The 24,913-nt window shown below is 40.5% G+C and overlaps 1 long non-coding RNA gene across 1 annotated transcript in view; it reads left to right on the top strand.

Annotated features, from left to right (window-relative positions):
- LOC143679242 (uncharacterized) overlaps positions 1-24,637 on the top strand; it is a 45,322-nt gene extending 20,685 nt beyond the window's left edge. The window contains exon 3 of the long non-coding RNA XR_013173611.1: positions 23,222-24,637. This is a non-coding gene — a long non-coding RNA (uncharacterized LOC143679242). The remainder of the gene's footprint in view (positions 1-23,221) is intronic.
- The last annotated feature ends 276 nt before the right edge of the window (positions 24,638-24,913 follow it).

Raw genomic sequence — 24,913 nt, 5'->3', positions numbered from 1 at the left:
AGGCCATGTTGTATCTCGAGGACCTCAAAAAGGAGTCTGTTATTTATTCTGTGACACTGAAGAGCTGCTGAGGGGTGTTAAGCAAGGGTCACTATCGGACAAAGACTACAAAGATGGCACTGGCAGCACTGAGGCGGATGGTCTGGAGAGGAAAGCCTGGTGGGTGGCCCGGATGTTGGCAGCCCCTTGCAGGTGTGCAGGCAAGGGATGGTGAGTGCAGCAGGCCACTGCGTCCAGCCTTCGGGCTGCCCGGGACACACAGACAGGGTCTGAGTCCAGGCCTGCCAGGAGACCATGGGACCTTGGAGAAGTAAGTGAGCCTCACTACACCTCAGCTTCCTCCTTGGTAAGACGGGGATAACGATGGTGACTGCTCTCGCATTTTTGGGAGCATTAACTCATAATGTGTGGAAAGTGGCTGAGTCTCTGTCACCACCGAGCACTCAAGTGTCAGCTGCCACACCTACTCCCGTCGGAGGGAAACGGGTGGTGGGAGGGGAGCACTGAAAAAGGAGGCGAAAAGCTTGTGCAGAGAGGGAGTATGGAGGTGCCGCTCATTCAGGCCTTAAGCCGGCTCTGCTCTGTGGGGCATCACTTCATTCATTAGTTCGCTCATCCATTCTTTCATTAATTCATCCACCCACCCAGGTGTTCAGCAAATGTTTGCTGAACACTGACTTTGTAGGAGCTTAGCCACTATACAGCGGAAACGGAGCAGACTTACAATCAGACACAGGACTCCTGGGGGTAAGTGGTCCCCGAGGGACTCTGGCCTCTGACCTCGAAGCCACTCTGGCTGCTGTCTTCCTTCCCAGTATGTGGGAGCTTTGCCATCTAGCATCATATTCATGTCTTCTTGACAGTTAATGAGAGAAAGTTAAGATAAATGCATTTTTTCCTCCTCATAAAATTGCCCCTGGGTGTAGAGGGTTGTATCAGAGAGTGTAAAGGTTTCTCTTTGAATTCAAAGACTTTCAGCTGTTTGTACAGCAAGGTCCTTCAAATCTTAAAAGCAACTGTAGAAGTATTTGCAACTATTGATGTACGTGCATTTGCAAAGTCCAATTAGTTTAAATTCTTCCAGGCTTGCTCAATATAATTTCAAATGGTGTCTGCCCTCTGTACATGCAGGTAGATGTAGGGACTTACTGAAAATAAATGAGACAAAGTGGTGGGCATCAAAGCCTGTCTCTCATTTGGGGGGGATTTCTTGCTACAAACCTGAGTACTTGGTCTGTAATCGTCCTTCAGGAAGCAGGTACGGTTCTTCCTGCTGGTGTGGGTAGGAACTACCTTACCTGCATTGCAGGAGTCCATGATATCAAGCTGAATTGTACTCACAAACCTCTCATTACCTGCTCCTTGCCTGTGACAGGGTACTGTTGTTACAACAATTCTGTAACCAGTAAGAAGGCCAGAGTGTGGAAAGTGGATTCTATCTACACAGCGGGTCCAGTTTTCCTTCCCAAAAGAAAGGGGCTTGGGAGTCTAAAGACACGTGGGAATTTCTTTTGCCCGTGTGCACACACGTGCACATACACCATTCTCTCTCTGCCTGCAGGGTCCCCCTTCAACCCCAACCTTTTGAATCTACCTGCCCTGGCAGCACTGCAGAAGCGCTCTGCTGTGCTCTCCTCCCGCAGCAGGGCCAGGGGTGTGGAGGCAGGGATGGACACCAGTCCGCAAGTCCGCATGTTGCCCAAGTCGGGGTACACTGTAGACCGGGGAGCAGGGAGCGGGAGGACTGGACAAGAGCTGCTACCGGAGGGGAGGGAGAGAGGGAAGACTTCAAAGACCAGCACAGCAGCCAGAAGCCAGGTCTGAGACCCAGCTGGTGGGCGCAAGGCCAGTGCGACGAGAGCATCTGCCTCAAGGGGCACCAGTGGCCAGTAAATGTGAAAGTCCATATTCTACCTGACACGATTAGGACGGCATAACAATGGAACAGATGTGCAGGAAGTGATTGCGAGCTCTTCAGGTGTCCTGGGACAGCGGGACACATTAACTGGCAGCCCATCAGCTGGAAGTGTAGGCTCGGAAGCAGACCCCGGCCAGGTGTGCAGGTGACGGCCAGGTAGCACTCGGAGTGAGAGCACCTGGTCCCTCTCTCCGTGCCTCTCCAGGGCCCCCGGCAGGAGGCCTTTATCCCGTCCAGGTGAAGCCATTCGTTTCACTTGTGGTGGTTCCTTTGGGGCCGGGCCCCACCCTCCCAGCCCTGCCATGCCTTAACGAGTCTGTCCCTCAGGCAAGCAGCAGGATGGTCTAAAAACATAGACTCCCCAGAGCCATGAGCAGAATGTCCCGCTTTTGTTCAACACTTTTACTTGCCTGGAAAAAAGATAGAAAAATAGAATATCTCTCAGATTCGGGTTGATTTTTAGGACTTACTTAGGCATAATAAAATAAAGATAATTTTTGACATTTTAATCATAATGATGTCACGCTTATTTAAGGCTTTACAGTTTATAAATCATTTTCTGATGACAGATTTTGGAAAAAATGGAAATAATTATTTTTGACTATTGAGGAATTCAGAGAGTGGATATTCAATTACAAATTTATTTAACTCCTTCTGACACTTGGTTTACAGTTAATTAACATCCGAACACTTTATATTTACATTGGTGTTCTCTGCTGCCATTTCTGGGAGAAACAGCTTCAGTTTTCAAGTATGAATCATAAGCATATGTCAGTGCCAGTGAATTATCTGCTATCTTTGAATCTTAGGAAAATACCTAGCCCACCTCATATTCATTTGCTCTACATAAGATTTACTTTAAATTCTCTTCATTGATGAAGCGAAAGCCAAAGAATTTGCATAAACATGTACTTTCTTAAAGTACTATCCCACGTCCTTTGATCATTTTACTCCAACATAAGAGGAAAGGTGTATTGTAAATTCCAAAAAAGAGAGTCTTAAAATTCAAGCCTCTTTTTATCCACGTGAGTTGAGACCTTTTACATAAAGAGAATTCAAGAAGTCTGTGTTGCCATGGATGAGCTGTCATCTGTTGCAAGAATTGCTTCACTCAGAAAATAAACATGTAATGCTGGCCAAAGTGCCATTAGTTTTCCCAGTAGTCATGAAGACACATTAAAGACGTAATGAGCCAGAATTCATTTTACTGTCATTATGTAGGGCGAGGAAGATGGGTCACTTAAAAAGAAGTTTAAACTCTTATTGGATAGAGGCCAAAAGAGTCTTTGATTTTCCGTTAGAATTTCTATGTCAGGTTGAAGAGCACGTGGCATTTAACCATTCAACGTTCTCTACTCCCGACAAAAGGGAAGCTAGCACATTTGCAAAAACGATGGTAAGAGATCTGAGACAATTGTAGACCTGCAACTTGCCCTTACGTTTCTTAAGAAGCAAACCCCTGCACCTGTGGTCTGAGTGCCGTGTTCCCCAGAATTCTAGCTGATACTGCAGTTAATTTTTGCCAGCCTATTTCCAAACCAGGAGTTTGATGTCCTGTCTCCAGACCCTTACTGATCATTTAGAGCTGCTGGTCCCATGATCAAAAAAACATACATTGAGGGTGCTTTCCAAATTAAAAAAAAAAATTCTGTCAAATGAGCTTTTTCTTCATTCACAAATATGACATCGTTAGATGTTAGCTTCTATTGTCAAGTATTTTTAAAATAAGGCAATTAAATATTGTTCAATTATCTAGTGAATAAATGAATCTGCCTGAATTCTGCTGCTCCTTTCACAGTTGCCAGTGAAATTAGCTCATTTCTAGATAGATTCAAATTCCAATCACGTGTCTTAAGGGGTTCTTTACTTTGCTTAGTAAAAAGAAAATTACTCATTTTGATGGAGTTGATAACTCTGGATAAAAGGAACGGTTCTGCTTTGTCACCCTGTGATATTCAGAAAATGATTTATTTTACCGACAGTCACTCAAGTCTTTTACCACAACCCCATTAATGTTTTCAGATTTCAAGGACTCGGTACTTCCTTTTCCATTCTCTGGTATTTCCTGTGCTATGTGTCATTTCTCTTCTACATGTTCTTTCTCTCCACTTAGTACCTTTCTCAGAAAGGCTATGGAGATACTATTTCTCAATATAGTTAATTCTATATCAAGTTTTGAGGTTCGCAATAGTTTTGTTCTATAAGGACTCCGCAAACACGGAATTAGCAAATACTGAACCAACGCTCTCAGGGGAAATACCAGATTAGGTTCCAACCAGCCTCTTGGCACATTTTTATCAGCTGTTCAATACATAATCGGGTTTGACCTGTGTTTTTGTTAAAGATTCCTTATTTCCTATATATAGTTGACTCATTTACCTTGAACTCACAGCCAACAGCGCTTTGATACATGCCTGAATGAAGCTCATCTAACTCACACGCTTTCTCCATAAGGCACATCACAGCCTTCTTGCAATTAGGAGCATGAGATAACACTTCACTACTGAGCTTGGGGGTCATTTTAAACAGTGAGATCACCAAAAAAAAAAAAAAGTATGGAAGGTGAAACAAGAAGGGAGAGATGTGCCTGTTTGAATTTAACTGGAAATGCACACATCAGGTGATTCAAATTTTTTGCTGCTATAGGCATGGCCACAAATGACTACAAAATTGCTGCAAGTATTAACTTGGGGGTTACAAATATGTGTTAGTAAATTTGAAAATACAGAATCCTCATATAATAAAGTTCTGCTATGTGTATGTGTGTGTGTGTGTGTGTGACTCTAGACCTTTCATTTAACTTGAAACCTCTCTTTTCATTTCATTCCATCTTGCCTATTCATGAATTTGCCTGATTTGTGGGCACCCTGCCTTCAGTGGAGTTATTTGCAAAATCTACTTTGTGTTAACTCTCTGTCCATTTCTGGTAGGCATTTTTCTTCCTGGGCTATCCAGTTTTGATTCAGGATGTTTGTTGTATAACATATTTTGTTGTTGTTATATTGTAGACCATCTGGGGAATGCATGTTGCATCAAACAAGTTGAAGTCCTCTGAACTGGGATGTGCTCCCTTCAGAGCATGGGGTATTTAGAAGATCTCAGAAGAGCTCAGTGTTAATATTTCTGAAGGACCACACTCAACTCCATCAGGCTGTCCTGTTTACCAACTCCAGCGTCCTTAAGGCTGGACACAATTAGAAAGGATAGAAGGCAGAACCCCGAAATTGTAGCTCAGAAAATTCACTAGAGGAGTCAAGGAGAAGTCCTCCTACTCTATATTTATATCAAAAGTAAGCATCCCCAAAGCCTGCCCTTGTTAAGCATTAGCAAAATGAAAAGAACCTTCAGGAAATGAAGACTAAAAAAGAGAGAATTAATGCCTTAATCTCTTCATATTTTTCTTCTGCAGTACTATGATTATCCCAAATCAGTAATCATAATTTCATCTCTGCCTATTCTGTTTCTTACACTTTACAATTCATTTATTATGCCTGTAATGGCATTTTTTTGGGGGGGGGGGAATATATAGCCCAAAATACAAAACAATCCTGTGAGTGCTGTCCATTGTATGAGAATGACGATATATGAACCTCTAAAACAAAAGCTCAAAATCAAAATTAATCAATAGAAAGAAAAGAAAAGGAACCTCTATCCCCCCTCCCAAAAATGCCATTAAAAATATAATAAATGAATTATAAAGTGCAAGAAACAGAATAGGCAGAGATGAAATTATGATTACTGATTTGGGATAATACTGCAGAAGAAAAATATGAAGAGATTAAGGCATTAAAATAAAATAGAGCTATAAAAGACAGAAAGGGCCATTCAATGTAAGGATAATTGATAACTTTGGAGTATGAAATTCATAAAGATAAATAAAAAATGTCTTGAGAATGGTGATCCCAGAAATCCTCTTTAAAATTAAGGAATCCCTAAGTCTGAATTTTTTAAGGACACTAAATTTGAATGCTAAAAGTTAAAATGATACTGAATGATGAACATCAAAGAATATCCTCTTCAGTATAAGGAGAGATTTATTCAAACAACCAGGCAGAAAAATCAGACCAACTACGAAGGGAAAATCAAGCTGGTCTTGGAATTTTCCACAGTAACATTCAATATTGTATGGAAAACACAATGGAAAAATAGCTCAGAGTTCTGAGGAAAAGAAAGTACGATCCAAGAATATTATGCTTACCTGGGTAGGTTTTTTTTAATTACTTGTTTTCAAAAGTTTGAGTATGATGTGGCTTGTTGTGTTTTTCTTTTATGTTTCTGTTCGTTAGTTTTTGTTGAGCTTCTTGTATCTGTGGGCTTATAGATTTCATTAACTGTTTTAAAATAACATCATTATTTCTTTCAGTTTGTGTGTGTTGGGGGGGTTAGTTTGTAAGTTGCTGAAATGCTGAACACCAGAATTAGAACAGCTTTTATAAAGGGAATTTAATAAGATACAACTTTACACTTCTTGGCCTATAAAAATGTCCAAACTAAGGCATCCAAGGAGAGATACCTTAATTCAAGGAAGGCCAGTGGGTCAGGGACACCTCTGTCAGCTGGGAAGTCACGTGGCTGCTATCTGCTGTTCACTTGCTCCATTGCTTTCAGCCTCTGTTCCTGTGGGGGTTCCTCACTGTGCCTCTCCAGAGCTGGCTGTCATCTCTTGGCTTCCTTTGGCTCTCTCCAGGTTTTGGCTTACTTAACATCTCATGACAACACCTGCTGGGGTCCAAGCATCTGTGTCTCTGTTCTCCAAGTGTCGGCATCTGTGTCAGCTCTGCTCTGAGCTCTGGCATTTCTGACTCTCTCTAAAATGTTTCTTCTTTTAAAGGATTCCAGTAAACTAATCAATACCGACCCTGAATGGGCAGAGTCACATCTCCATCTAATCAAAGGTCACATCCACAATTGGATGTGTCACATCTCTATGGAGATAATCTAATAAAAAGCTTCTGCCCTACAGTATTGAATTAAGATTAAAGGACATGGCTGACTCCATAAGATTGGATCAGGATTAAAACATGGCTTTTCTGGGGTACCATAATACTTTCAAACTGGCACAGTGGGTGCGTGCTCAAGCCCATTTTTGGGGGGCTCTTATTACCCATATGTTAGATCACTGAATATTGCCCCATAGGTCACTACTGTTCTGTTAATTTTTCCCTTTCTTCTTTTCTCTGTGCTTTATTTTGAATAGTTTCTTTTGCTGTGTTTACTGATCTCTTCTTCTGCAGTATCTAATTTGCTGATAATCCCACCCAGTGTACTTTTCATTTCAGATGCTATATTTTTCATCTCTTGAAGTTCCATTTGGGTCTTTTAAATATCATATATTTCTCTCCTAATTTTTCTTCTAAACCCATGAGAATATGTGTAAGATTTGTGATCTATGTTTTAAGGTCCATATTTGCTAATTCTATCATTTCTGCCTTTTCTAGTTCTTTTCCTGTTAATTAATTTTTCTCCTATTTATGGGTCATATTTTCCTATTTCTTTGCATACTGTAATTTTTGATTTTATGTTTCTAAGTGCTGACTTTAGTTATATCCCACTGAGTGTTTATTTAGTCTTCGGATTTGTACTGTAATGCAGGTAAGTTACCTCCAGTTCAGTTTGACCCTTTGGAAGCTTACTTCCGAGATTTATTGGGTGGGTCTAGAGTAATCTTTACTTTATGGCTAATTTAGCCCATTTTAAAGCAAGGATCTTCTGATACTCTACGTCATGTCCCATGTATTAGGAGGTCTGTTGACCCTGGCAAGTGGGAAGATGAACTATCGCAAGCCTTGGGAGAACTCTAGTAATCGTTCAGCCTATTGCTTTCTTGTAGTTCCTTCCTCTGTCTTATGTCAAAGACTCAAGGAGACACCTCTCAAGATCTGCAGAGCTCTCTCTATGCAAGTCTCTGTTCTCCTATACTTTCTAGCTGCATGAGATCCCCAAACTCTGCTCTCTCTTTTCTCGAATCATCAAGAGTACAAAGCTCTGTTTGTGTTTCCCTGTCCTGCACTGCAGCCTTGAAACTGTCACCGGATGAGGCAATCAGAGGGCCTACCTCATTTGTTTTCCCTCCTTCTGGGACCACAGTTCTGTCCTGCCTGTTTTTCAATGTCTGATAAAGTGTTACAATTTCCTAGTTTTTTTTTTTTTAATGGATGATAGGTAACTCCTATACCAGTTAAATCTTTGTGAATGGATTAGCTTCCTACTACATAGTTTCTAAGTATAAAAGCAACAGGAGACAGTCTCAGACATAAGAGAACACAGGAACTATAGCATCCATAACCTTTCTTGAAAAGCAAAATAGCCTAATTACAAAATGTAGTCAATTAAGAGATGTATCAATATATAGGACTCAGGAATGAAGAAATTGTATTAAAATCCTTGGCATTGAGCATTAAATCCATTTACCTAGAGAACCAAAACTAAACAACTATAGGAATCAAAGCTATAAAACAGAATTTTAATGCTACAATCTTTGACAAACCAAAAAACTTTAAATTAAGCAGAAAAAGAACGGGGAAGAATTATGAGTGTAAACCTCTTATTCATTCTTAGGAGGGAGTCACTTAAAGCTTTCCAAAATTGAGAGTATAATTATAAAAACAAGTCTAACCTTAAACTTTCAAAAAAATACATTCTTAATTTAAAGGACTCTTATGAAAACTAATTTCTTATAGTAAAGAAAGTTTTCTTTAAATTCAGATTTACTTGGGCGGGCCGCGGTGGCTCAGCGGGCAAAGTGCTTGCCTGCTATGCCGGAGGACCTCGGTTCGATTCCCGGCCCCAGCCCATGTAACAAAAACGGAGAAACAAAATACAATAAAACAAGAAAACGTTTAAAAGATGTTTCCCTTTCTTCCTCCTTTCCTTCCTTCTATCCTTCCTTCCTTCTCTCTGTCTTTCCTTTAAAAAAAAAAAAAAAAAAAAAAAAAAAAAAAAAAAAATTCAGATTTACTTCTGTTTCTTTTGAAATTAAATTCAAATAAAAGTAAGCATACTTTAAAAAATAGCTTTAGGCAATGATCCTACTTTTACAAAATTGTTTCCATCCGTCTTTCTATGTATTTATTTATCCTAGTATATGCCTAGAAAGATAACTGTAATAATGTATAACAAATCACTGCTCTGATTATGTCTTGGTGCTGAGATTGTATGATTTGTTCCTTTTTCCTTTGGATTTTCTGCTTTCATACGTTTGATCATTTATTAAATACATATTTAGTGGATATATACTATATGCCAAGCATTGTTCAGGACTACTTATGGATACATCTGTACATAAAACAAGTAAAACCATTGTGGATTAAAAACCAACTTGATTCAGTTGGGTCAAGCCTTAAGTGAAGCCATTTCTCAAGAGACCCTATTTACAATAGGTTCACACCCGTCAGAATGGATTAAGATTAATAACATGGTTTTCTCGGGTACATAATTCAATCCCAACAACTATGTAACCCTTTGATATTGGCTTTTTTCATTCAGCTGTAATGCCCTTGAGATTCACACAAGTTGCATGCATCAATAGTTCGTTTCTTTTTTTTTTTTTTTTTTTACTTAAAGCAGTACATTGTATAGATCTGTTTTTCAGTTCACCCACTGAAGGACATTTGTTTTGTTTCTAGTTTTTGGCTCTTGCAAAAAGAGCTGGAATACACATTTGTGTATAAGTTTCTGTGTAAACATAAAATTTCGTTTCTCTAGGATATATATCCAGGAATCAGATTGGTTCCTATCCAGGAACCTAATCATATGGTTAGGGTATGTTTAACATTATAGGAAGTGCCAAAACTGTGCCACAGAGTGACCATATCATTCTACATTCCAACCAGCAGTGTATAAGAGATCCAGTGGCTTTCAAACCTTGTCAGCACTTGGTATGGATGGACATTTTAAAATTTGTAAATATGTAGTGGTTTCTTATTGTAGCTTTAATTTGCATTTCTTTAATGGCTAATAAGGTTGAACAACCTGCTTGTTTGCCATCTATATATCTTGTTTGGTGAAGTGTTCAAGACATCTGCCCATTTTCTAATTGGATTATTATTTCCTTAGGCTTGCATTTAGAGAGTTTTCAATATATTTTGAATAGAAGTCCTTTGTTGTGTGTATGATTTGCAAATATTTTCTCCCAGTCTGTACCTTGTTGTATTTGTTTCCTATGGTGGCCATAGCAAAATACCACAAACTGGGTGGCTTAAACAACAGAAATGTATTGTCTCACAGTTCTTGAGGCTACAAGTTCAAAATCAAGTGTTGCCAGTGCCATGTTCCTTCTCAAGTCTCCAGGGGAGGACCTTTTCTGGTGTCTTCCGGCTTGTGGTGGCCCAGGGGTCCTTGGCTTCTGCTGCTTCACTCCTGTCTCTGCCTTCAAGTCTGCATGGATGTCTGCCTTATGTGCCTGTGTCTCTGTGTCGACCTTTCTCTCTTACCCAGACACCAGTCACATCAGGCCCACCCTAATCCAGGCTGACCTCATCGTACCTAGCTCCAACCACAGAGATCCTCTCTCCACAGAAGGTCCCATTGACAGGTACCTGGTGTTAGGATTTGAACATGTCTTTTTTAGGGAACTCAACTTAACCCATGATACTTGTCCTTTCATCCTCTTAACAGGGTCTTTCACAGAGCAAATATTTTAATTTTTTTTTTATTTTTTTATTTTTTATTTTATTTTTTTTTTAATTTTTTTTTATTTTTTATTTTTTTTTTTTAAGAACTACAGAATGGCTTTACCAGGCTGAAATATTTTAATTTTAATGAAATCCAATTGTGTATCAACATTTTCTTTTATGGATTGTGTTTTTGGTGTCATGTCTAAGAACTCTTTAGGCTTCTCTCCTGTAATTTATCTAAAATTTTAGAGTCTCTGTCTTACATTTAGATCTATCACCCATTTTGAGTTAAATTTTTGCTTATGAGATTTATATTGAGGTTAATATTTTTGTCTATGAATGTCCAAATGTTCTAATACCATTTGTTAAATAGATTATTTTCCTCAACTGAATTGTTGCACTTTAGTCAAAACTCAGTTGGACATACGTGTATCAGTATATATCTGTACTCTCTATTCTGTTTTATTGATTCATGTGTCTATCCTTTTACCAATACCATCCTGCCTTCATTACTGTAGCTATATAGTAAGTGATTCAACTAATTTTATTCTTCTTTTTATAAATTGCTTGGCTATTCTACTTCCTTTGCCTTTCCATGCATTTTTTTTTAATCAGTGTTCTATTTGCTAGCTGCCGGAATGCAATATACCAGAAATGGAACGATTTTTTAAGAGGGGAATTTAATCAGTTGCTACTTTGCAGTTCTTAGGACTCTCTCATCTGGAAGGGCACATGACGGACACGGCATCATCTGCTAGCTTCTTCTCCTGACTTCCTGTTTCATGAAGCTCCCTGGGAGACATTTTCCTTCTTCATCTCCAAAGGTCGCTGGCTGGTGGACTCTGCTTCTCGTGGCTATGTCATTCTGCTCTGCTCTCTCTGAATCTCTCATTCTCCAAAATGTTTCCTCTTTTATAGGACTTCAGAAACTAATCAAGACCCACCCAAATGGGTGGAGACATGTCGTCACCTAATCCAGTTTAACAACCACTCTTGATTAAATCACATCTCCAGGGAGATGATCTAATTACAGTTTCAAGCATACAATGCTGAATAAGGATTAGAAGAGACAGCTGCCTTTACAAAATGGGGTTAGGATTAAAACATGGTTTTTCTAGGGTACGTACATCATTTCAAACCAACACAATCAACTTGTCTACATCTGCAAAGAAGCCTTCTAGGATTTTGTTAGAAATTGCATAAAACCTGTAGATCATTTTGGGAACAATTGACATATTTACTATGTTCAGTCTTCCAATATATAAAAACAATGAAATCCCTAAACACAAAATCCATATCCTTGCTTGGATTTTTAAATAATAATCATGTATCATTTTTATGAAACAAATAGTCATTTTTCCTTTAAAACACAAAAACATTCAGAAATCTTGGGCATTGGTATAAATTGGCATCCTCAATGTCTGTAACATACTTTGGGGGATTTTTATTTATTCATTTATGAGTTTAGTACAGAGCTCACTGATTATTTCTCAATCATTAGTTAGAGCTTTAGAGAACTTAAGAATCACCTTGGAAATCTGTTAAAATTCAGATTCCTGGACCCATCCCAGAGATTCTGATTTATTATGTCTTGAGTGGAGACCAGAAACCTGCATATTTAGCAAGTACATCAAGAGATTGAAAAGTAATTCCCAGCCACCCTTACAGAACTACTGACTTAGCTCTTTTCTTGTGCATTGTTTTCTGTCAGCTGTCCCTTGGTCTACCGCGGATGAGAAGAGAAGGAATTGGAGATAAAGATCAAAGAAATATGTTTTCTGGGTTGTGAATGGCTCTGGCAAAGATGTAATGGAGAAGGTTGAAACTGTTGTCCTAGATAAGTGTTCTGGGCTGTTCAATTTCTGAAATCGAAGTCTTTCCACCTCCAGGTTTCCATGGAAAAATGAGAGAACTTATAATACCCAGGAAAACCAACTCCAGTATGTAGGAATTTAGTTACTGCACACTTTAATCAGTTTTCTATTTGGTGTGTTTGTCCAAACTTGACTTTATAGCAGGAGTGTCTGATATAGTCTGATGGCCAATTGAAATGTAGAAAATTTAAGCTTCGTGAAAGCAAAGGCATACAACCTGATTGTACAAATCAGTACAAATAACTGATAGTAGCTAAGACCATTGAATTTTATGATCCATCAACTGGGCTCCCATCAAAATTGTACTTTTTCCATTTGCTCTGATGATAATTATTGTTACATACACATTTTAGAATAGGCATTATTCAGGATTCTCCAGAGAAACAGAACTCACAGGAAATATATGCCTATATATCTACGTAAATATGAAGAGACTTATTATAGCACTTGGCTCATATAACTGTAGGGATTGGCAAGTCTGGATTCAGGGATTGGAAATGCCAATGAAGAAGAAGTCAAATTCACCAGGAGAACTGACTGGCTGAAATAGAAGGCAGAAATTCTTTTTTCTGACTTTTGAAATCCTCAGTTCTCACCTTAAGGCCTCCAACTCACTGGATGAGGAGACTCTCCCCATTGCTAAAGGAATGCTCCTCAGTTGAGTAGATGTCATCAGCCGTAGATGTAGTCAACTGACCAATCATTTAAATCCACAAAATACCCTCACTTTAACAATCAGTCCAGTGCTTTCTTCACCAGACAACTAGACACCATCACCTGGCCAAGTTGACACATGCATTAACCTACACACAATGTATAATTCATAATAACATTCAACCACACGCGGAGTCCTTCACCTTTACCAGGAAATGGTGAAAGTGGCCAATAGTTTAGGAAGACTATAGGGGTTATGGATTAGTGAAACAAAATTGCCAACATTTTATTCTCCAATATCAGTAAACAAAAATGCAGTGCCAACGCCTTTCTGTTTCTGTTAGAAGAGGCTGCCTTAAAGGCCAAGCCCCTGTGACAGTATGACCTCATGGGATCACAGGTTTGAATCCCATGCCCACTGCACATCAGCTGCACATCCTTGGTCCAGTAACTTAACTTGCTGCGCCTCTTTCTTTTCTGAAAATGGGGAAATAGAAATACCTATCCCTAGGATTGTTCTAAATGTTGATGAGATATGGCTTGAGCCTGCAATAGAGCAAGCAATCAACAGATACTTATTTTTCTTTTTTTTTTTCTTTTTTTTTCTTAATTAAAAAAAGAATTAACAAAACAATTAGAAATCATTCCAATCTACATGTACAATCAGTAATTCTTAATAACATCACATAGTTGCATATTCATCATTTCTTAGTACATTTGCATCGATTTAGAAAAAGAAATAAAAAGACAACAGAATAAGAATTAAAACAATAATAGAAAGAAAGAAAAAAAAAAACCTATACCTCACATGCAGCTTCATTCAGTGTTTTAAATAATTGCATTACAATTGGGTAGTATTGTGCTGTCCATTTCTGAGTTTTTATATCCAGTCCCGTTGTACAGTCTGTATCCCTTCAGCTCCAATTATCTCTTCTCTTTTTTTTTTTAATTAACGGAAAAAAGAAATTAACCCAACATTTAGAGAGCATACCATTCTACATATGCAATCATTAATTCTCAACATCATCACATAGATGCATGATCATCATTTCTTAGTACATATGCATTGGTTTAGAAGAACTAGCAACATAACCGAAAAAGATATAGAATGTTAATATAGAGAAAAAAATAAAAGTAATAATAGTAAAATCAAAACAAAACAAAACAAAAACCTATAGCTCAGATGCAGCTTCATTCAGTGTTTTAACATGATTACTTTACAATTAGGTATTATTGTGCTGTCCATTTTTGAGTTTTTGTATCTAGTCCTGTTACACCGTCTGTATCCCTTCAACTCCAATTGGCCATTATCTTACCCTGTTTCTACCTCCTGCTGGACTCTGTTATCAAGGACATATTCCAAATTTATTCTCGAATGTCTGTTCACATCAGTGGGACCATACAGTATTTGTCCTTTAGTTTTTGGCTAGACTCACTCAGCATAATGTTCTCTAGGTCCATCCATGTTAATACATGCTTCATAAGTTTATCCTGTCTTAAAGCTGCATAGTATTCCATCGTATGTATATACCACAGTTTGTTTAGCCACTCTTCTGTTGATGGAGATTTCGGCTGTTTCCATCTCTTTGCAATTGTAAATAACGCTGCTGTAAACATTGGTGTGCAAATGTCCGTTTGTGTCTTTGCCCTTAAGTCCTTTGAGTATATTCCCAGCAGTGGTATTGCTGGGTCGTATGGCAATTCTATATTCAGCTTTTTGAGGAACCGCCAAACTGCCTTCCACAGTGGTTGCACCATTTGACATTCCCACCAACAGTGGATAAGTGTGCCTCTTTCTCCGCATCCTCTCCAGCACTTGTCATTTTCTGTTTTGTTGATAATGGCCATTCTGGTGGGTGTGAGATGATATCTCATTGTGGTTTTGATTTGCATTTCTCTAATGGCCAGGGACATTGAGCATCTCTTCATGTGCCTTTTGGCCATTTGTATTTCCTCTTCTGAGAGGTGTCTGTTCAAGTCTTTTTCCCATTTTGTAATTGGGTTGGCTGTCTTTTTGTTGTTGAGATGAACAATCTCTTTATAAATTCTGGATACTAGACCTTTATCTGATATGTCATTTCCAAATATTGTCTCCCATTGTGAAGGCTGTCTTTCTACTTTCTTGATGAAGTTCTTTGATGCACAAAAGTGTTTAATTTTGAGGAGTTCCCATTTATTTATTTCCTTCTTCAGTGCTCTTGCTTTAGGTTTAAGGTCCATAAAACCGCCTCCAGTTGTAAGATCCATAAAATATCTCCCAACATTTTCCTCTAACTGTTTTATGGTCTTAGACCTAATGTTTAGATCTTTGATCCATTTTGAGTTAACTTTTGTATAGGGTGTGAGAGATGGGTCTTCTTTCATTCTTTTGCATATGGATATCCAGTTCTCTAGGCACCATTTATTGAAGAGACTGCTCTGTCCCAGGTGAGTTGGCTTGACTGCCTTATCAAAGATCAAATGTCCATAGATGAGAGGGTCTATATCTGAGCACTCTATTTGATTCCATTGGTCGATATATCTATCTTTATGCCAATACCATGCTGTTTTGACCACTGTGGCTTCATAATATGCCTTAAAGTCAGGCAGCGCGAGACCTCCAGCTTCGTTTTTTTCCCTCAAGATGCTTTTAGCAATTCAGGGCACCCTGCCCTTCCAGATAAATTTGCTTATTGGTTTTTCTATTTCTGAAAAATAAGTTGTTGGGATTTTGATTGGTATTGCATTGAATCTGTAAATCAATTTAGGTAGGATTGACATCTTAACTATATTTAGTCTTCCAATCCATGAACACGGTATGCCCTTCCATCTATTTAGGTCTTCTGTGATTTCTTTTAGCAGTTTTTTGTAGTTTTCTTTATATAGGTTTTTTGTCTCTTTAGTTAAATTTATTCCTAGGTATTTTATTCTTTTAGTTGCAATTGTAAATGGGATTCGTTTCTTGATTTCCCCCTCAGCTTGTTCATTACTAGTGTATAGAAATGCTACAGATTTTTGAATGTTGATCTTGTAACCTGCTACTTTGCTGTACTCATTTATTAGCTCTAGTAGTTTTGTTGTGGATTTTTCCGGGTTTTCGACGTATAGTATCATATCGTCTGCAAACAGTGATAGTTTTACTTCTTCCTTTCCAATTTTGATGCCTTGTATTTCTTTTTCTTGTCTAATTGCTCTGGCTAGAACCTCCAACACGATGTTGAATAATAGTGGTGATAGTGGACATCCTTGTCTTGTTCCTGATCTTAGGGGGAAAGTTTTCAATTTTTCCCCATTGAGGATGATATTAGCTGTGGGTTTTCTCATATATTCCCTCTATCATTTTAAGGAAGTTCCCTTGTATTCCTATCTTTTGAAGTGTTTTCAACAGGAAAGGGTGTTGAATCTTGTCGAATGCCTTCTCTGCATCAATTGAGATGATCATGTGATTTTTCTGCTTTGATTTGTTGATATGGTGTATTACATTAATTGATTTTCTTATGTTGAACCATCCTTGCATACCTGGGATGAATCCTACTTGGTCATGATGTATAATTCTTTTAATGTGTTGTTGGATACGATTTGCTAGAATTTTATTGAGGATTTTTGCATCTGTATTCATTAGAGAGATTGGTCTGTAGTTTTCTTTTTTTGTAATATCTTTGCCTGGTTTTGGTATGAGGGTGATGTTGGCTTCATAGAATGAGTTAGGTAGTTTTCCCTCCACTTCGATTATTTTGAAGAGTTTGAGGAGAATTGGTACTAATTCTTTCTGGAACGTTTGGTAGAATTCACATGTGAAGCCATCTGGTCCTGGACTTTTCTTTTTAGGAAGCTTTTGAATGACTAATTCAATTTCTTTACTTGTGATTGGTTTGTTGAGGTCATCTATGTCTTCTTGAGTCAAAGTTGGTTGTTCATGTCTTTCCAGGAACCCATCCATTTCTTCTAAATTGTTGTATTTATTAGCGTAAAGTTGTTCATAGTATCCTGTTATTACCTCCTTTATTTCTGTGAGGTCAGTAGTTATGTCTCCTCTTCCATTTCTGATCTTATTTATTTGCATCCTCTCTCTTCTTCTTTTTGTCAATCTTGATAGGGGCCCATCAATCTTATTGATTTTCTCATAGAACCAACTTCTGGTCTTATTGATTTTCTCTACTGTTTTCATATTTTCAATTTCATTTATTTCTACTCTGATCTTTGTTATTTCTTTCCTTTTGCTTGCTTTGGGATTAGTTTGCTGTTCTTTCTCCAGTTCTTCCAATTGAACAGTTAATTCCTGCATTTTTGCCTTTTCTTCTTTTCTGATATAGGCATTTAGGGCAATAAATTTCCCTCTTAGCACTGCCTTTGCTGCATCCCATAAGTTTTGATATGTTGTGTTTTCATTTTCATTTGCTTCGAGGTATTTACTAATTTCTCTTGCAATTTCTTCTTTGACCCACTCGTTGCTTAAGAGTGTGTTGTTGAGTCTCCAGGTATTTGTGAATTTTCTGGCATTCCGCCTATTATTGATTTCCAACTTCATTCCTTTATGTTCCGAGAAAGTGTTGTGTATGATTTCAATCTTTTTAAATTTGTTAAGACTTGCTTTGTGACCCAGCATATGGTCTATCTTTGAGAATGATCTATGAGCACTTGAGAAAAAGGTGTATCCTGCTGTTGTGGGATGTAATGTCCTATAAATGTCTGTTAAGTCTAGCTCATTTAGAGTAATATTCAGATTCTCTATTTCTTTATTGATCCTCTGTCTAGATGTTCTGTCCATTGATGAGAGTGGTGAATTGAAGTCTCCAACTATTATGGTATATGTGTCTATTTCCCTTTTCAGTGTTTGCAGTGTATTCCTCACGTATTTTGGGGCATTCTGGTTCGGTGCGTAAATATTTATGATTGTTATGTCTTCTTGTTTAATTGTTCCTTTTATTAGTAGATAGTGTCCTTCTTTGTCTCTTTTAACTGTTTTACATTTGAAGTCTAATTTTTTGGATATTAGTATAGCCACTCCTGCTCTTTTCTGGTTGTTATTTGCATGAAATATCTTTTCCCAACCTTTCACTTTCAACCTATGTTTATCTTTGGGTCTAAGATGTGTTTCCTGTAGACAGCATATAGAAGGATCCTGTTTTTTAATCCATTCTGCCAGTCTATGTCTTTTGATTGGGGAATTCAGTCCATTAACATTTAGTGTTATTACTGTTTGGATAATATTTTCCTCTGCCATTTTGCCTTTTGTATTATATATATCATATCTGACTTTCCTTCTTTCTACACTCTTCTCCATACCTCTCTCTTCTGTCTTCTCGGTTCTGACTCTAGTGCTCCCTTTAGTATTTCTTGCAGAGCTGGTCTCTTGGTCACAAATTCTCTCAGTGACTTTTTGTCTGAGAATGTTTTAATTTCTCCCTCATTTTTGAAGGACAATTTTGCTGGATATAGGAGTCTTGGTTGGCAGTTTTTCTCTTTTAGTAATTTAAATATATCATCCCACTGTCTTCTAGCCTCCATGGTTTCTGCTGAGAAATCTACACATAGTCTTATTGGGTTTCCCTTGTATGTGATGGATTGTTTTTCTCTTGCTGCTTTCAAGATCCTCTCTTTCTCTTTGACCTCTGACATTCTAACTAGTAAGTGTCTTGGAGAACGCCTATTTGGGTCTAATCTCTTTGGGGTACGCTGCACTTCTTGGATCTGTAATTTTAGGTCTTTCATAAGATTTGGGAAATTTTCAGTGAAAATTTCTTCCATTAGTTTTTCTCCTCCTTTTCCCTTCTCTTCTCCTTCTGGGACACCCACAACACGTATATTTTGCGGTTCATATTGTCCTTGAGTTCCCTGATACCCTGTTCAAATTTTTCCATTCTTTTCCCGATAGTTTCTGTTTGTTTTTGGAATTCAGATGTTCCATCCTCCAAATCACTAATTCTATCTTCTGTCTCTTTGAATCTATCATTGTAGGTATCCATTGTTTTTTCTATCTTTTCTACTTTGTCCTTCACTTCCATAAGTTCTGTGATTTGCTTTTTCAGTTTTTCTATTTCTTCTTTATGTTCAGCCCATGTCTTCTTCATGTCCTCCCTCAATTTATCGATTTCGTTTTTGAAGAGGTTTTCCATTTCTGTTCGTATATTCAGCATTAGTTGTCTGAGCTCCTGTATCTCATTTGAACTATTGGTTTGTTCCTTTGACTGGGCCATATTTTCAATTATTTGAGCGTGATCCGTTATCTTCTGTTGGCGTCTGCGCATTTAGACAGATTTCCCTGGGTATTGGATCCAAAAGTTTGGAAGATTTTCCTGTGAAATCTCTGGGTTCTGTTTTTCTTATCCTGCCCAGTAGGTGGCGCTCGTGGCACACGTTTGTCTGTGGGTCCCACCAGTAAAAGGTGCTGTGGGACCTTAAACTTTGGAAAACTCTCGCCGTCCGGGGGGTTCGCTAGCCAAAGCGGCTTGAGCCGGCCTGGGGTCCGAACGCAGGGAGGGTTGCTGGTCGCCGCAGCCCGGGAAAGAGCCCATCCGAATTTCCTAGTCGGCCCTGGGCGACAAGCGTGGCGGGAGGGCGCCAGCGGCAGCGGCGTGCCCGAGAGAGTGCACGTTCCCCGGGAGTCACAGGTTTGGAAGGGGCCTCCCCCACCCGTCACCGTTCTCTGCGGCCTGGGGGTTTCCAATCCAATTCTCTCAGTCGGTCCGGGGGGCCGCGTGTGGTGTGGGTGCCAGCCGCCTTGGTTTCAGGGGACCGCCTCTCCAATTCTCCCAGCCGGCCCGGGAAGGGGGAAGGGAGTAACTCCAGTCGCTTGTCGCCCCGCCCGGTGAAGCCTGTGCCCCTCGGCAATCTCACCCGAGCTGCTTCTCTCAGCCAGCCAGCCGTTCCAGGATGGGGTACGCTGTCTTTTTTATCTCTGTTGTGGCTTTGGGCGCTTTCTGTATTGTTTCTATTCCCCTAGTAGCTGTCCTGGAGAAGAAACTAAGATCCGCACGTCTTACTAAGCCGCCATCTTCCAGGAAGTCACTGAACGTGGCTCAAGTACTCCACGAGTTATGGGGGCCTCCTCCGTGAGATACTTATTTTTCAAAAGTGGGTTCCAATCTTTAAATCTTTACCATTAAAAATACATGTCTAGAATAACTTTTAAATACTGAACATTGTCATGGCCCACAGCCTGGATGGAGGGTGTCCTACATTTGTTCCAAGAGTGGTGGGAGAGCCTTACAGGACAGCTGGAATTTGGAGGGTGAATCTTATTTGGATCAAGCTCAACTGATCTCCAGTCAAAGCCAGGCTGCCCAACTTTCTTCCAATTGCCTTATCTGTCCATGCATAATTAGTTGGCCCAACTGATGATAATGTTCCTCTTCTTCTATTGCAGAAGAAAATTAAGAAAAAGAGAAACTCTCCGGTTCTTCTAACTACAGCTGCTTTTATGGCCTTCTAGATATGTTAGCAATATTAATTGACCAGTTGCTTTAATCTGTCTTCTTTCCAAACAGTCTTAAAAACAACAGTCAACGGGTAACCCTTTAACATGACATAGGAAGGTACAGAAATAGCAAAATTATAGTAAATTTGTGTCAGAGAGAAGAATATGTTTTGCTTCTCAGTCCTTTTTGGTAAGCACTGAAGACTCTGCTTCCCAGGAGAACAGACAATATCTACCTATGTATTTTGACAATAGAGAGATTGCATTTAGACCCTTTGATTATGTGCCTTCAGCACATGTGCACTCTGGCTTGCCACTCTGGAGAATCATAGCTCATCTGTTTTGTTTGTTCTCAGAGGAAACCAAGCACAAAAAAGCAGGAGACCTATCAATGGGACGTAGATAACTATGCCTAATTATAGACTGAGCTATTAGCATGACATGAATTGCTGTTTCTGAAAATGATGTGACAACCAGCAAATGCTCCGCTGTCACCGGTCTGTCCTGTCTGTTAGTGAACAGCCTTTGCAAACAGCAGTCACTATGGTGACACTCTTCCCAGCTGGGTCTGTGGCTCCATGTTCCAATGTCTTTTCCCTTTGCTTGTATCATGAAAATGAGTCCCATATTTCAAGTTAATGTGCTTTTGTATGACTTAAGCACAGCTGCTGACATTCTCCTGCTTTCTTGGGTATTGTCAGTCTTTCTTAAATTACCTAGTCACCAGCTAAGAGCTGTGTATGTTGGTCCTATTTTTTCTGAGCTACCATGACAAAGACCACCTGCTTGGTTGGTTTTAACAATGAAGATTTGTTCTCCACGGTTTCAGAGGCTAGAAGGCTGGTTCTGTCCTGGGGTTGGTAGGGCCCTGGGGCTGGCTGCTGGCAGTCCTTGGGTCTCCCATCACATGATGATATCCTCTCCTTTCTCTTCTGGATCCCACTTGACTATTTATTTCCAGCTCTTTATAACACCCTCAGTAATTGTGATTAAGACCCACCCTCATTCAATGTGGCTATGCCTTAATAAAATAGCAATTGCATCACTCACAGAATACGAATTGAGATAGTATGTGTCTCAATTGAGGTACATTATTCAGTCTACGACAAGGGAGATCTTTTCAACTGCTATTTGCTTGACCTCTAAATTCATTTAGAGCAAATCAAACACTACTTCATACCAAGATTCCCTGAGAAGAAAATGAATACTAAATGAACATTTATTTGGTCTATCTTCTGGATTTTATTTCATAACCTTGGAACCAATGATGAAATTCTTTCTCTCTATTTACAAAGCATCAATCCTGTCCAGAAAACAAGATAAATGTTGGTGCTTGGTCCCTGACCTAGTGTGTATGGTGGATTGACTTGGCAGATGGGATTTTTATCTGGGAAAAACACTCTCTTGAAATAATTCAGGATGATTTGGGGAACAAATAGGGAGTATGTGAAATGGAGTAGGTACGGGGTCACATATGAAACAAGGATAATATTTTTAAATGATTAAAGTGCTTCCTTTTTGTCTTTCTGAGTTCTTGGCTTTTCTTGGTCAGTCCAAGGTGTCCATAGGGAGGCATGGGGGCTTTGAGAACTACTACAGAAGGTTGCAGAGAAAAAGCTGGAGATCATCTATCAACTCTCCCATGCAAATCTAGATTATGCAAAAGAGCAATAGCCCTGAAATCATCTATCAACTCTCCCATGCAAATCTGGATTATGCAAAAGAGCAATAGCCCTGAAAGGCAGGTGGCAAGTCATGAGAGAGAAATTTGCTAAATGCCTTCAATAGGTCAATGCCTGTGCCTGAAAGACTCAGAGGAAAAGCTTTTCCTCTAGTGGGAAAATAACCCTTCTACCTCTGACAGCAAAGTCTGGAGGCCTGATAGCTGATGACATAAAACCTTCCCAGGGCTTGGGCTTGGAGAAGGGTGGGTGTGTTGGGGGAGAGATGAGAACATTGACAGCTCAGAAGAGGGAAGCTGCCTCGGGATGCCCACTACTAAAAGCAGACTGGGGCGAGGCCAAGACATCTGGGGCCATGTGGCCAGACAGAGAGAAGGGCTCACTGCCCAGGCTGCTGCCCATTCTCAGGAGGCCCAGTGGCCTGCTGTTCAGTCTGCCATACGGGCAAGGCAACCTGGCAATAGTGCCTGGGACTGGGCCAAAGACACAGCAGCTCAAGGGTCTGCAGCTGGCCAGCCGCATCATCCAGGAAGTGCTTCTTGCCCTAGCCCAGAGAGATGAGGCCGGAGCTGTCAGCCAGAGTCTGGGCCAGCAGCACCCAGGAGGGACAAGAGCTTAACCTGGCACCTGGGGATGCCAGCCAGTCTCTCTCGGGGAAGGGGGTCTCATCCCAGTGACATGGAGAGGAGTGAGGCCCCCTGTCCTCACACAACTGGGCACTATCCAGGGAGGGAAGTGGGAAACAGGGGCAGGATATGTAAGTGGCTAAGCATGTTTTCCCTAAAGAATTGAACATTAACCAAAGGGATGCTCATATGCCCAGTACAGTTCAGCTTACATGCAAACAATCGAACATTTAGGTAACAGTGTTCCACTAACTCACAGGCAGAGGCTTGCGAGCGATGCTGGGTGAGAGTTCCAGAGGGCGCAGCACACAGGCAGAATTAGACTCTCATTTTCAAAGAAGATGTCACTACCTTTGGGGCATTATTCCACTTTGCCAAACTCTAGTATGTCTGAGAATGACTTTTTTTTTTTAACTTTCCTTTTCAAACTTTCTCTTTTTCTACTTTGTTTTAAAGATTCACCCTGCATCTCTTCGAGGCTACTGAATGTTCACCTCTAGCCAGTTATCAGCTGTCCTGCGAGTGTCCCAGGATGCTCTACCAAGGTAGGCATGAGGGCTGCCATCCCGCAGACTCATCAGTTTCGCTCAGAAGAAGCTACAGGTGGAGTGTGTTGGGAAAAAGCTTCCCTGAAATATTTAGGGAGCACGTGAAGTGGATGCCCCCTCACGAGTTTCCATGAACAGTCCGGGCTGTCTGCCGACAGGGGCCGCCTGCATGTTGCCCCTTCTCCTCCAAGTCTCAGTGGGATCCCCTGAGCCATGGTTTGCAGAACCTACTATGCTTGGAAGAAGGCTGCGGGACCTGGGGTGCCTGCCAACTCCTTTCCGGGTGCACCGCAAGGCACGCCACTTAAACTTCCCACACACGGGAGAGGCTCTTGTGCACCCTTTTAGTTGGTAGCTGGGCCCTGACGGGAGGCCTGGGGACAGCAGAAGCCAGAGCAAGCGTATTTGCCAACACGCTGGTAAGCATCCCTCCATGCCGGGGCTCGGCAGTTCAGGAAGAGCACAGCACCGCACAAGCACCCCTCACTGCATTCTCAGAGCCACCAGGACTCGGGCACCACTCATAGTCCCCATGGAGTACGTTGGAGATATTCAACAGCTTTCCCAGCATTGAGAGCCCATGAGCGGCAAGGCTGGATTCACAGCCAGGGAAGTAGGGGTCAACTTACAGCCTGGACCGACGCCCAAGCAGTGGCCAACCCCAAAGAAGTCCAACAGGAAGCCCGCGTCCTGCCCCTGCTCCAGTGTCCTAGGGGCAGCGGGGCCTTCCACTTCTCTCTACAACCCGGCCGAGGCGCCGAGACCATGTGTCTTCCCTTTGTCTACACGTGGGTCTTTCTCCACTGGTGAACAAGGGTGCAGTTACCTAAGGGGCAGGTCCAAAACAGCTGTCACAAGTAAGATGTAGACGAGCCCAAAGGCAGGAGAGGGCAGGCCTGGGTGGGGTTGGACGTGGAGCTCAGGGCATCAAGGAAAAGCCTAGAATGCTATGCACTTACAGGGAGACGGAGAGACCCCTACTGAGGGGGTGAGGCCAGAGAGGAAAGTGCCTGGAGAGGAGCAGCTGCCTTCACGCTCCCTAGCAAAGCTCACATGTGTGTGTGTGTACTGTGAGGCCAGGGCTACATACAGCTCACACGCGTGTGTCAGTATTGTGAGGCTGGGGCTCTTGCTGGATTATACAAGGAGATTACATGGATGAAAGTAAGTTAGGACCTGGAGAGTGATGGACAAATGGGCCTATTATGGACAGAAACTGCCCTTCCTGCTTCTTCCCTCCTGGATTCCTCCTCTCTCTGTAACCGCGTAGCTCCAGCTGCCTCATGGTACAAACACACATGCACGTGAGCTGTGCATAGCTCCATCAATCCATCATATATCTATATCAATATATATCTATATCTATCTATCCATCCATCCATCCATCCATCCATCCATCCAATCTGCTCTATCAAGCATCTATCTAGTCTATCACCTATCCAATCTAGATTAACGTATATATATTCTGTATCTAGCATGTCTATATTCAAATATATATATATATATATATGAATATATGTGTGTAAGAGTATGTATAAATTACAAAAATGTTCTCATCCAAACTGAGTCCATGGGCCAAAATTAAAACCTCCTTTGGAAA

The sequence above is a fragment of the Tamandua tetradactyla genome, chromosome 4, assembly GCF_023851605.1.
Source record: "Tamandua tetradactyla isolate mTamTet1 chromosome 4, mTamTet1.pri, whole genome shotgun sequence".
NCBI classification, from domain to species: Eukaryota; Metazoa; Chordata; class Mammalia; order Pilosa; family Myrmecophagidae; genus Tamandua; species Tamandua tetradactyla.
The sequence above is the reverse complement of the archived record's forward strand: the minus strand, read 5'-3'. Positions and strand labels throughout refer to the sequence as shown.